Source organism: Wyeomyia smithii, chromosome 3, assembly GCF_029784165.1.
Source record: "Wyeomyia smithii strain HCP4-BCI-WySm-NY-G18 chromosome 3, ASM2978416v1, whole genome shotgun sequence".
In the NCBI taxonomy this organism is placed as follows: domain Eukaryota; kingdom Metazoa; phylum Arthropoda; class Insecta; order Diptera; family Culicidae; genus Wyeomyia; species Wyeomyia smithii.
The window spans coordinates 11,036,734-11,047,852 of record NC_073696.1 but is presented as its reverse complement, the minus strand read 5'-3'; positions in this window follow the sequence as shown (position 1 = coordinate 11,047,852).

The window sequence follows — 11,119 nt, the reverse complement described above, 5'->3', positions numbered from 1 at the left end:
CGAGTTAGTTTCTAAATTTCTGCGGGAACGTTCGATGTGTAGGTACATTTCGGTTGAATTGTCATGGCCGCTCGGTGAGCTGTGTCATTTGTTCAAACAAAATTGAGTGATTTTACCGCCTTCAACAACAATTAAAGGCAAGTTTCCAACAAAGATATTATGCTAAGTAGTGCATCATTGATCCGAGTTGTCCGCAGATGTTTTCTGTGGCTAGTTTTTTGAAGAGCAGCAGCGACGGGAAGTGACTAAATTTATACATATGTGATACGCTGTAATGTGGATTTACTGCGAGTTTAACCAAGCATTAGAAAAGTTAATTGGTTTTTGAATCCGGGTTTATTACTTATTAGTCGCAAAGATTCCGCATAACAACGTTATATGCGATGAAACATTCACATTGGTCATACAAGCTAATGATCTATCATAATATCTTGTGCGATGTAAGCGGTGCAAACATTAGCGGCATCTAGTTATCATAAATTCAGTCGTTTACGGTGTTACAAAATGATGCCTTTTGCGACTAAACATGAGACTTTTGGTTTTCGCGTATATCCATCACTTTGTGGAATTAATAAAAGTTTGAATATACATTATATGAGTTTATCTGTATTGCTGTGTGAGTATGTTACACTCATCGCAAGAAGTCGCAACACAAAACCATATGCGATAAAACACTTGGTTGCTCATACAGCTATACGATAGTGATGTACCATAGAACTTTATACGAGGTAACCCGTGCAAACATACAGTGAGGAAAATTCGTTTAAACTCAGTGTTATATTTTACCGTTCTGGTGAGTTAGTGTACATTATTAAAATTTATCACTGTTGTGAGGAACTGGCAGCACGGCTAATTGACAACGCGTGTTCCGAAATCTCTTCGCTTAAATTATTGATTTATATGTGATTAAAGAGGCAAAACCTGTTTAAAAGTGTAAAGATGTGCTCTGTGATGCTTGGTTTATGAAGGTTTAGTGAAAAACACAGTGTTATTTGGGGGAAGTGATTATTTATCCACGCTTGAAAATTGAAATTTGTAAGGCCGGCAAAGTGTCGAGTGTAAGTGTATGTGTAAGCCCAACGCCACTCTACTTCAACCAGCCAAGTCCAATAAAGCCGAAGAATGAATGCCGGCTACAAGCCAAAAACGGGCCGGTAGTCTGTGGTGAACTTGGCAGAAGGTCAAAGCGCGGAGTAGGTTAAAGTGACATGGAACGGAATAGTGAGCTAAGCAGGGAGAAGTGAAAAGGATAAGTATCAGGCATCTCAAACTTTACGCATTTCCATAGGAAAAAAATCCGTATCATCATGGGTAGGGGAAAGTGGAGCAAGGGAGCCAAAATGCAGAGAGCGGTTCAATTATTTTTACTTTAATAGTCGATCTTTTGTTACTTCCTTATAAGTGTATGTGTATATCACTTCTTTTAAAATGGTGTGAAACATGTACATCGATTTCACCAATATTGGCAGAACTGTATAATAGGTTATGAATAAAGAAATTTCCGCGAATCGTTAGGTATATGTCTTCTATTATCGAATTTGCAATTAATTCTTTCAACAATAATGATTGTCTACTAACATTGATTAATACTTTTACTTTTTATTTATTATAAGAGTTGCTTATTTGGTAACCCACTTTGCCCCATCTTCCCCAGAATGTGTGGAGAGCTTTGAATGCGAGGTCTGCTCAAGATAGATTGAGTTGTTTATTGAATGTGTGACAGTGTGCGTGAGAGGTGATTCATGTTGATTTGCGTTGTGTAGCGGTTTTGTTTGAGTAGCGTGGTTGGTAAGAACTCTAGCAGTAATTGCAAACAGCAGCCTCTTATCAGACGTGCGGGTTTGCCTGCAAGATGCAGGTTTGTATGCAGATTTCAGTTGAAATGCCTCATATATTTTCTGCGATGCATTGAACAGTCTCGTATAGACCTTTCTGTGGTAGTTTGCACTAACAAGAATTAAATTATTTTTATATTTATTATTGCAGTGTGTGTAGTACAGTATAATTTTTTAGCGATGAATCTGTGCGCCATTCAACGGCGAATTCATCTTCCATGTGTAGCTACTACGGCGTAGCACTTTCGTACTGTAACCTCATTTTTGCACCACATGAAAAGTGTACCACACGATTGCTGTTTATCTATTTTGCGATATTGTCTTCAAATTGCGAACTGAAATATATCTGATGACTCTGTTTTAATATGCATTGTCATTTCGTTTCTATTTATGACTTCACTAGCTTTTGGATAATTATTTTACGCTATGGCAAACTTTTGTTAACTATGATAAATTTTCATAGACGCAGATCCGAAACGGTAAAAGGAATAATAATTGTTTTGACATTTTGTAAAAAGTTTAGGAATACTTTATTGTTGTGTCGAGTTCGTTTCTGCGGCCGTGCTGCACCGTCCCGGACTACATTTTACAGCTCGAGAACGAAAACGCAGGCGACACCACACTTAGTTGTCATTTTTTTTTCGTACTGCCTTTGAGAGCACCTGTTTTTGTTGTTGGTGTTTTCGTGTTTTCGGTCTGCAACCTGTCTCTTCCGGGTGTAGTCCGGGATACAGGGGGTGTAGTCTATGGTCACTGTATACTTTGCTGGTCTGGCGGACTGGATTTCGGGAACCAGTGTGAACTGTCACAACGGGAACCAGTCGATAGTGCGTCGATTTTCGCATTTGAAGTATTGTAATCGTGCCGTAAAAAGAAACAGAATAAATTAGACTCAATAATTGGACTGTTTATGACAATTGCTATTTTTTTGAGAATAGTTATTGTAATGAATTAATGATATCACAATAATGTTAAATTTATAATGTGAGAAAATCACAAGGAATTTTTTTTGTCGCATCAATAACGTGCTCTTTTTATAATTAATTGTTTATTGATAACATTATACTGACATAGATTTGCTGTCCTGTCGCTTCTCATGCTGTACTATTGTACGGGAAATGCTCAATCGAAACAAAATGATTTTTTTTTATAATTTTCTCTTTCAACGAATAAAGGAATTATCAGGTAACTCGCAAAATTTTAGCCATTTTCCTCTAATCTCCGCATTCTTTGGAAACCTGAGTAAACTTGTTTGTTTCTTTGTCCTTCGCCAATTGCTGTTACATTTGTAATAAACGCACTTCATTTTCACATCAAATGTTTACTTTCAAAGAAGTCATATGCAACATGAATTATATCCAGTGGTGTCAGGATTTTAATGTGAAAAAGTGGGTTGCCAGTTGCATGGTTCCCCACTCCGCCAGACTAGTAGGGTACAGTGACTATAGTGTAGTCGGATACAGAAAAAGTTTAGTCCGGAAAGTGAAAAAAACAAAAAAAAAAACAACAGAAAAAACAGTACAGAACATAAGTGTAGTCCGGGTGTGGATGCGTCGAGGGGGCGAGTTCGACATGATTCATGATTCTACGCATGTCGCGGTGTTTAACGAAACAGTACACATCGCTCAACTTAGTAATGAGCCAACATAACGCGTAACATTACTTTAACTCGTCGTGGCACGAGTGTGCGCGGTCATGCTCTAAGCAGGGTTTTATTAGAAAGAGATGTTTTCACCAAGATAGTACTGGTGTGGTTTGTGTAATTGGAGTATATGGTGCATTGATGCTAGTCGAAGTCGAGATCTTATGATTAAATTTTTTCGATTTTTTTTAAGCTTTGTGTGTACTATAGAGGTTTTTGTATACTATGTCCCAATTTTGACTAGTTCGGCATTTTGTTAACAAACTTGAGATATATATTTTGGTCAATATGCATATCTGCATTTATGAAACTATTGAGGCTTTGTATGCATGAAACTTTGCCAATTTTTCTATTCGATAGGTAACACTTGCATCGACAACTAATAGAAAATCGGGGTGAAATATCGAATTTGTGAGCGTCTGCGTCGGTAGGCGTGAATTGAACGGTCGTGCATAATGCTTCGGTGTAAACGCGTTTTCGGCCCGGGAGAGTTTTGCTCATAAAAATGTTTTCGAAATGTATTGACCCAACTCTATAATATGTTAGTTCAAATCGTCCACATAGCGTAGTACATATAACATTTTGCGTTTCTCTAGGATATACCACACACACTTGTGCGTGGCCCTAAAAACACTCTAATGTTTATTTCTACTTTAACCCGTCTCAAATCAGGAAACCGCTTTTTGAGCACAGAAAAACAATATACAAGAAACGTCGTTAGTCGACCTGTTAAGCTCAAAGCCGGATATCCGGGTGACCAAATATCTAGAGACTTTGCGTCGATACCTTTCATGAGGTCGTATTTTCTACAGAATAGTTTTAACCGTGTTATAATTTTCGGTATAAAGAGGGTCACTTCACAAAGAAGTGATTCGAGTGGCGAAGCGTTAACGTAGAATCAACTCTCGTAGCTTTCGTAACATTGTGTAGTCAGCTAAAATAAATTAATGGGAGATGCGTTTCGGTAGTTTCATAATGACTTCATAAACAGATGTCCGAATATTTGCGTCTGTCTTAATCAAGTCATAGGTCTGGTATCCTCGCGTGCGCTTTATTTTTGCGGTGTTACATCATCAAACAGAATGAGCTCGGATCGCGTAATGATTTCCGTAGAAGATTTAATGAACTCGTACGCGCGATATTTGATATTATAAACCCGGTACTCGAACTCAGCGCATCGTTTACCAAAACGAAACCTGCTGCAAACCCTACCCTTTTCTCCAACATCCCAGTGATTTCTCGTGGAAGTGCAGAGGTGCTCTCGGCTTCCAATAAAGCGAGTATCACGTCAACATATTCCTATACACACTCCTTCTTTGACCTGTATTCGGATGCGGCCGGCGCTGGTATTGCCTAATATAAAGATTAAGGTCATCAGTTTTTACACATTGAGGATTGATGTTAGTCCCAAACATCATCCGTTGGTTCTCTGTGTAATTACAGCTGAACTGGCAATAACGGAATAGCAACCGCGGGCGGTCAATCATGCTCATGCTCATGCTCATTATTAAAATTTATCACTGTTGCATATGTTGGCTTACCCAAAGCATAGTTTCTTGCACTATTGATTTTAATTATAAGTTCTAATTTGACTGGGTAAGAGAAACAAATAAGTTGTAATCAGGGAAATTCGTTTAAACGCACGTATTATTTTTCAATGATAACAAAGAATTTATTTACATTAACACATTAACCAATACTAAATATTGAGTTTGCTTTCCGTCCATACGAATAGTTTCGAAAATTCGGTTCGGCATCGAATTTACGAGATTTTTCAGCGTTTCAGCAGAAATTGACTTCCAGGCGTCTCTCACAGCGGTTTCGAATTCCTTAACTGTCCCGTACTGCTTTCCACCTCGGTATACACGTCGAGCGAGGATTCCCCAGAGGTTCTCTATCGGGTTTAAGTCCGGGCTACGTGCTGGCCAGTCCAAAACCCTGATTTCCCGCTCCGAAAACCATTCCATACTTCTTTTGCTGACATGAATTGCCGCATTATCTTGCTGAAAAATACAGTTTGTTGGCATATAATCCTCGATAAATGGAATCAGAACTTCATCCAGCAGTTCCACATACATTTCCGAGTTCATCCTGGTAGAAATGGTTCAAATCTGAGTCTTTCCGTGAAGCGAAAAACCACCCCAAACCATGAGTGTTCCGCCTCCAAAGTTTCGGCTCAGTTTAACCTCGGGTTCTTTTCTCAAATCATGCCAATAGTACGCGCAACAGTCAGGGCCATCTAGATTGAATTTCTTTTCATCTGATGATATCACAGTATCCCATTCATTTCGCCATGTCATATACTTTTTGGCAAAATCCAGTCTCATCTGAATATGACGTTGCGTTAGACGAGTTAAACTTTCCAGTGCCAGCCAGCTCCAAAATGCGGTTCCTGTCACGGTTACTTATTTTGGTATTCCCCTTAGTTTTTTTCTTAACACCGTATTTATCACCTTTTTTGAGCAAATTTAGAATCACTGTTTCGGATCTATTTACTCTCCTCGCAATTTCACGGTTACTCATGCCAGTTTTTTTAAGTTCCATAGCAACTTTTTGCTCTGACTCACTCAAATAAGGTTTATTCGCCATTTCGTAACCTCAGATCAACATAAAAGCCAGCATCAACTTGAGCTCCGCGCACTAACACTACTACAATACTAAGCTGACAGATCATCAAGGTTTTCGATATTGCAGGTGAGCCTGTTGATGATTTTTAATGGTGTGCGTTTAAACGAATTTCCCCCCTTGAAACCTGTTTTTGTCTCTAGCAGCGCCGAATGTTGATTTGAAATTAAAATCAGTACTGCAATTAACTATACTTTGTGTTAGCTAACATATTCTAATGTCTTGGTTTCATTATTGTTCGTCAAATTACCAGAAAAATAAAATATGATGCTGCGTTTAAACGAATTTTCCACACTGTATGCGATTTTTAGTTATCTAGGCTTGTTTTCATGAGTTTAGTCATTAAGGGTGATACAAAATGATAGGTTTTGCGACTAAATTTATATGCAATACGATGTGATATTGGAGATTTTGCTTTATACGTATAATCATCACCTTGTGAGTTTACTATGAGTTTGGACAAGCATGATATGAGTTTATGTATATTACTATGCGAGTATGTTACACTCATCGCAAGAAGTTCGCAAAATAACACCATAAGCGATTAAACACATACGTTGTTCATACAGCAATACGATACTGATGTGCCATAGAACTTTCTACGAGGTAATCCGCGCAATCTTATGCGACTTCTGGTTGTCTGGGGTGTATAACGTGTTTGTGGGTGCAAAAATGCATTCAACCGAGGTAAATTTATTTATGACGAAATACTTTTATGGGCCACAAGTTAATTATTTTTTCTATTAGTTTGTATGCTATGGTTTATGACAGGTGTATGTGTTTTTTTGTGAAGTGTTCATGGATTGTTGTGTTTGGTATTTTTACGTTTGGTGTGTGTTATATACTATGGCTATGGCAGAAATAAACCCTTACACCCACAGTAGTCCCACGTCAAGCCTACGTTTGTGCACTCAAGCACATACCCTTTAACCTTTTTTTGGACCATTTTTACTGCACTCAGATAGTCGTCACAATCAAATCGCCTCGGTCTGCAATACCACGTAAGACCTTGACGCTGTCGGTGGGTCCCATAAGTCACATCACCAATCACGAAGGTAAAAGTGCCCCGATCCCTATCGAATCGACGCGTGTCGCATTCCACTACGGCGGCGGTGAGGTTCGGCGATCAAAATACCTTACTTTTGAATCTCTCAATTTTCGGTCAACCGAGTCGAAAGCAAGCTGCCAGGTAGTGGTGAACTATTGGCACCGTTACAGCTACCAGGTTCACCGAGGCGAAGCGCCCTGCGGAGATCAGATCGATTGCCGCGATACTCCCGTGCGACTGGGCCACGGGCGGCGACCACTGGGTCCTTGAATGTCGTCTAAATACGTGGAACACTGCGCAATCCCCAATTCACCGACGGTTGCAGGACCGTTGGCGGATTTGAATTTCAACGGCCAACTATTTTGACTGATTGAGCCGTTAGTTTTTCGCTCTTACCGTGACACTGTGTTGTGCGATCACTTTATTTTTTGGCCTCCGTGCTAGCATAATAAATTGGGTGAATTTGCCTTTGACAGCGTCCCGGAAGCGTAACACGGATTGGAAAGTATACACACATGTTTAGATATGGAATAGAGATACAACCGCAGTCGGTGATTTCACCAGTCAGGCTTAGGTGGTCCACAGATCAACGGGCCACGGGGTCCGTCAGAAGGATGATTGATTACTTTCAGCGAACGTTCTGTCGTTTTCGGATAGCCAACGGTGCACTTGTTCGTCATCCCAAACCAGTATTGTTGTTGAAACACCGAAACAACGATAAACGCTAAACGTTAAATTGTCGTCGAACGCACTCGATTGCTTGGTGGTTACGTGCAGCCCGCGGTAACGATCTCCGCGTCTGTCTGCGAGATATTTCCCAATTTGAACTGTTTTATGAGTCACGCACGCCTACCGCTCCCTTGCTGCTGGATGCTGGAGCAATGCACGGTGCCATGCTGTATGCACCTTATTAGTGCCTTGTCACTGCAAGCGAATTATAGACAAAATTATCTGATTTAATTTTTAATCAGCCTGTATAAACGCGAAACACTGTACACTGCGGCACACGGCGGCAGCATGAAGTATGAAATCGTCATAAATGCCGCTGTTTCTGGCTTTTTATTAGTATACCAGCCACTCTGCTCGGGTGCATATGAATATATTCGCGCGTTTCGCTCTCAAAACGGCCACAAAGATCAAAGCTACCGTTTAAGCGCAGATCGAACCATTTGAACTTTTCCTTTTTCCCCATTTGGAAGTTTGAGCAATTGAACGTCTACCGATGCCGATATTGTCAGTTGCGTGCAGGTGCCGCCAGGATGTAGGCGGTGGGTAGGGGCGGGGATGAATGGAAGCCCTAATGAAAACAGTAGCTTTTCACGCGATTCCGAGAGCAAACCTGACGCAATGTTTTGGTGCGGCGCAGCCGGTGCGAAATTTTGCGCCACTAAAGCAGACTTTGTGTTGCTTGAATTGTTTTATTATACATACTTGCAATGTTGTCGGAAAGCAATCTACCTATTGGAAATTTATAAGCGGAAAATAGTAATAAACGTAATATTCGTGAGGGTTGTATCGGAGATGCAACCGAAGAAAGACTACACAAATTGCTGTTCATCAAACGCTCAGACTAAAGTGATATAAAAAAATGTTGCATACACAATTTAAATTCGATATGGTCCAGGATTGGCTTTGTTTTTCTGGAATCGGAATTTGCACAGAAAAGTTAATCAATTACGTTTCATTTTCATTAAACATTCAATTTTGTTTTTAAATTAACTCTCTGTACTTTTGAACAAACAATACAGTATTCAATTTCTGAATTTTGCTGTTTTTTTAAGTCACTCTTTTAGAAAATTTGGCACTCTGTTCGATGAATCTTTGGCAAATTTTAACCTACTGGATAACTAGCTCCTAAATCAAAATTTGCTCTAAATATTAAAAAAAACGAAATAATCATTAGTACCGTCCACATCTCGATCATTCCTCTAGGGTATGCTTCTTAGATTCTGCTCCTAATGCATTCTCGGATGAGACGTTGTAGTGATCAGTCGTATATATCAATCGCTCTCGTATTCTTTTCACAATTTAAACACGGCTCTGCCGTTGTTGTAGTAGTAGTTGTTGTATTGTTAGCGGAATCTATTGAACAATAGATATAATGGAGTCAAGCCTACGGAAGAACACGTTGAAGCTGTGCTTTGAATCTGTTGCCAAGATACCTTCGCATCTGGAGGTTCTCAAGTTTGTTACCGGACAACTTCAGCTGACCGCTGCAGAAGTGCATTCAGTCTACAAAGATGAAAATGACCGCTTGTTCTTCATCAAATTTCATGATGAAGGTAAGTTCAACGAATTTTGCAACCACGTGGAAGAGGGCTATGTCTTCAAGTATGATGATAGTTCGATAACTCCGGTTACGCTGGTCATGGCCAGCCGCATATTTCGGTACGTGCGAGTTTTTAATCTGCCTCCCGAAATCGAGGATAAAAGTATCGCATTGGTATTGGGACGATTCGGGACGATAAGACAACAGGTGAGAGAACGCTACCCAACTGAATACGGTATCAGTGTGTTCAGCGGCGTCCGTGGCGTTCATATGGAGATCGCCAAGGAGATCCCGGCAAATCTGTTTATTGGACATTGTCGAGCACGGATTTATTATGACGGATTGAAGAATCGTTGTTTTTATTGCAAAGACGAAGGCCACTTGAAAGCGAACTGTCCCAAACTGACAACCAGTTCAATCCTGAACGGTGCTGGCGCACGGTCCTACAGTACAGTTACTGCACATGGCAAACCGATTTCTATGCTCAACAAAACCGCACCTCCGATTGTGGCTAACATGCAAACCCTGACGAAAAAAAAGGATGGCAATGCAGACCAAACAACACTGAACACAGGAACCTCAACCGGAAACAAGCAAACAGCAGAAAGCAGTCATGAAGATCAACAGAAGAACGACGAGGATCCGGAACACATGGATACAAATCCAAAGCAAGGACAGAAGCGAGCTGCAACATCTTCTTTGTCAACGAACATACAGGAATTATCCCAGACGAATGCCGACAGCGAGAAAGAGAAGGAGGCCCCTGCTCGTACTCAAAGAAACAAGCGAAACAAGCCGGTGGCTCACGAGAGTTTATCCAGAACAACTAATCTCCGTACGGTGTCGGAGGGACGAGGTAATGGTAAGAAATCGAGTAAGTAGTTTGAGAGAGTGAGTGCTTATCAAAGTAATGGTATTTATACGATCAGCGTGTACAATCAATCTTAATGCTATCAACACATTTGTAAAGAAATCTCTTCTGAAAGATTTCGTCTGGAATAACGATATTGACATTTTGTTCATGCAGGAGGTGGCATTTGAGGATTTTGGATTTCTCCCAACACATGCTGCTATTGTTAATATAGGTACTGAGCACAAGAGCACGGCTATTCTTGTGAGAAAAACTGTTCAATTTGAAAATGTAGTTATGAGTGCCGATGGACGATTAACGTCAGTTGCGATAGATGGAATCAATTTTATCAATGTGTATGCAACGTCAGGTTCAGGACGTAAGAATGAAAGAAACATTATGTTCACTTCAGGAATAATTCCTCACCTGTCAACTACAAAACGGAACGTAGTTGTCGGTGATTTTAATTGCGTTTTGTCTAGAGCGGATTCGAACAGTAGAGCAGCAAATAGCTGCACAGGGTTGGAAACTTTGGTCAGCACATTGAGGTTATATGATGTTGAGATGAAGAAGAACGGGAGAACTAACTTTACTTTCATAAGGGGTGACTCAAAATCTAGATTAGATAGATACTATGCAACACTTGACTTTATCGAAAAAGTAAGATTGGTAACTACAAAAGTCGTACCATTTTCAGACCATCACGCTGTTATGATTAAGTATCAGGTTCCTGATGGCATTCCGCTACAGGTTCGCGGACGAGGCTATTGGAAAGTTAATCCAAACCTACTTTCTCTAGAGAATGTACATGATTTACTGACGCAAAGTTATCAGGATTGCAAAAGGAATT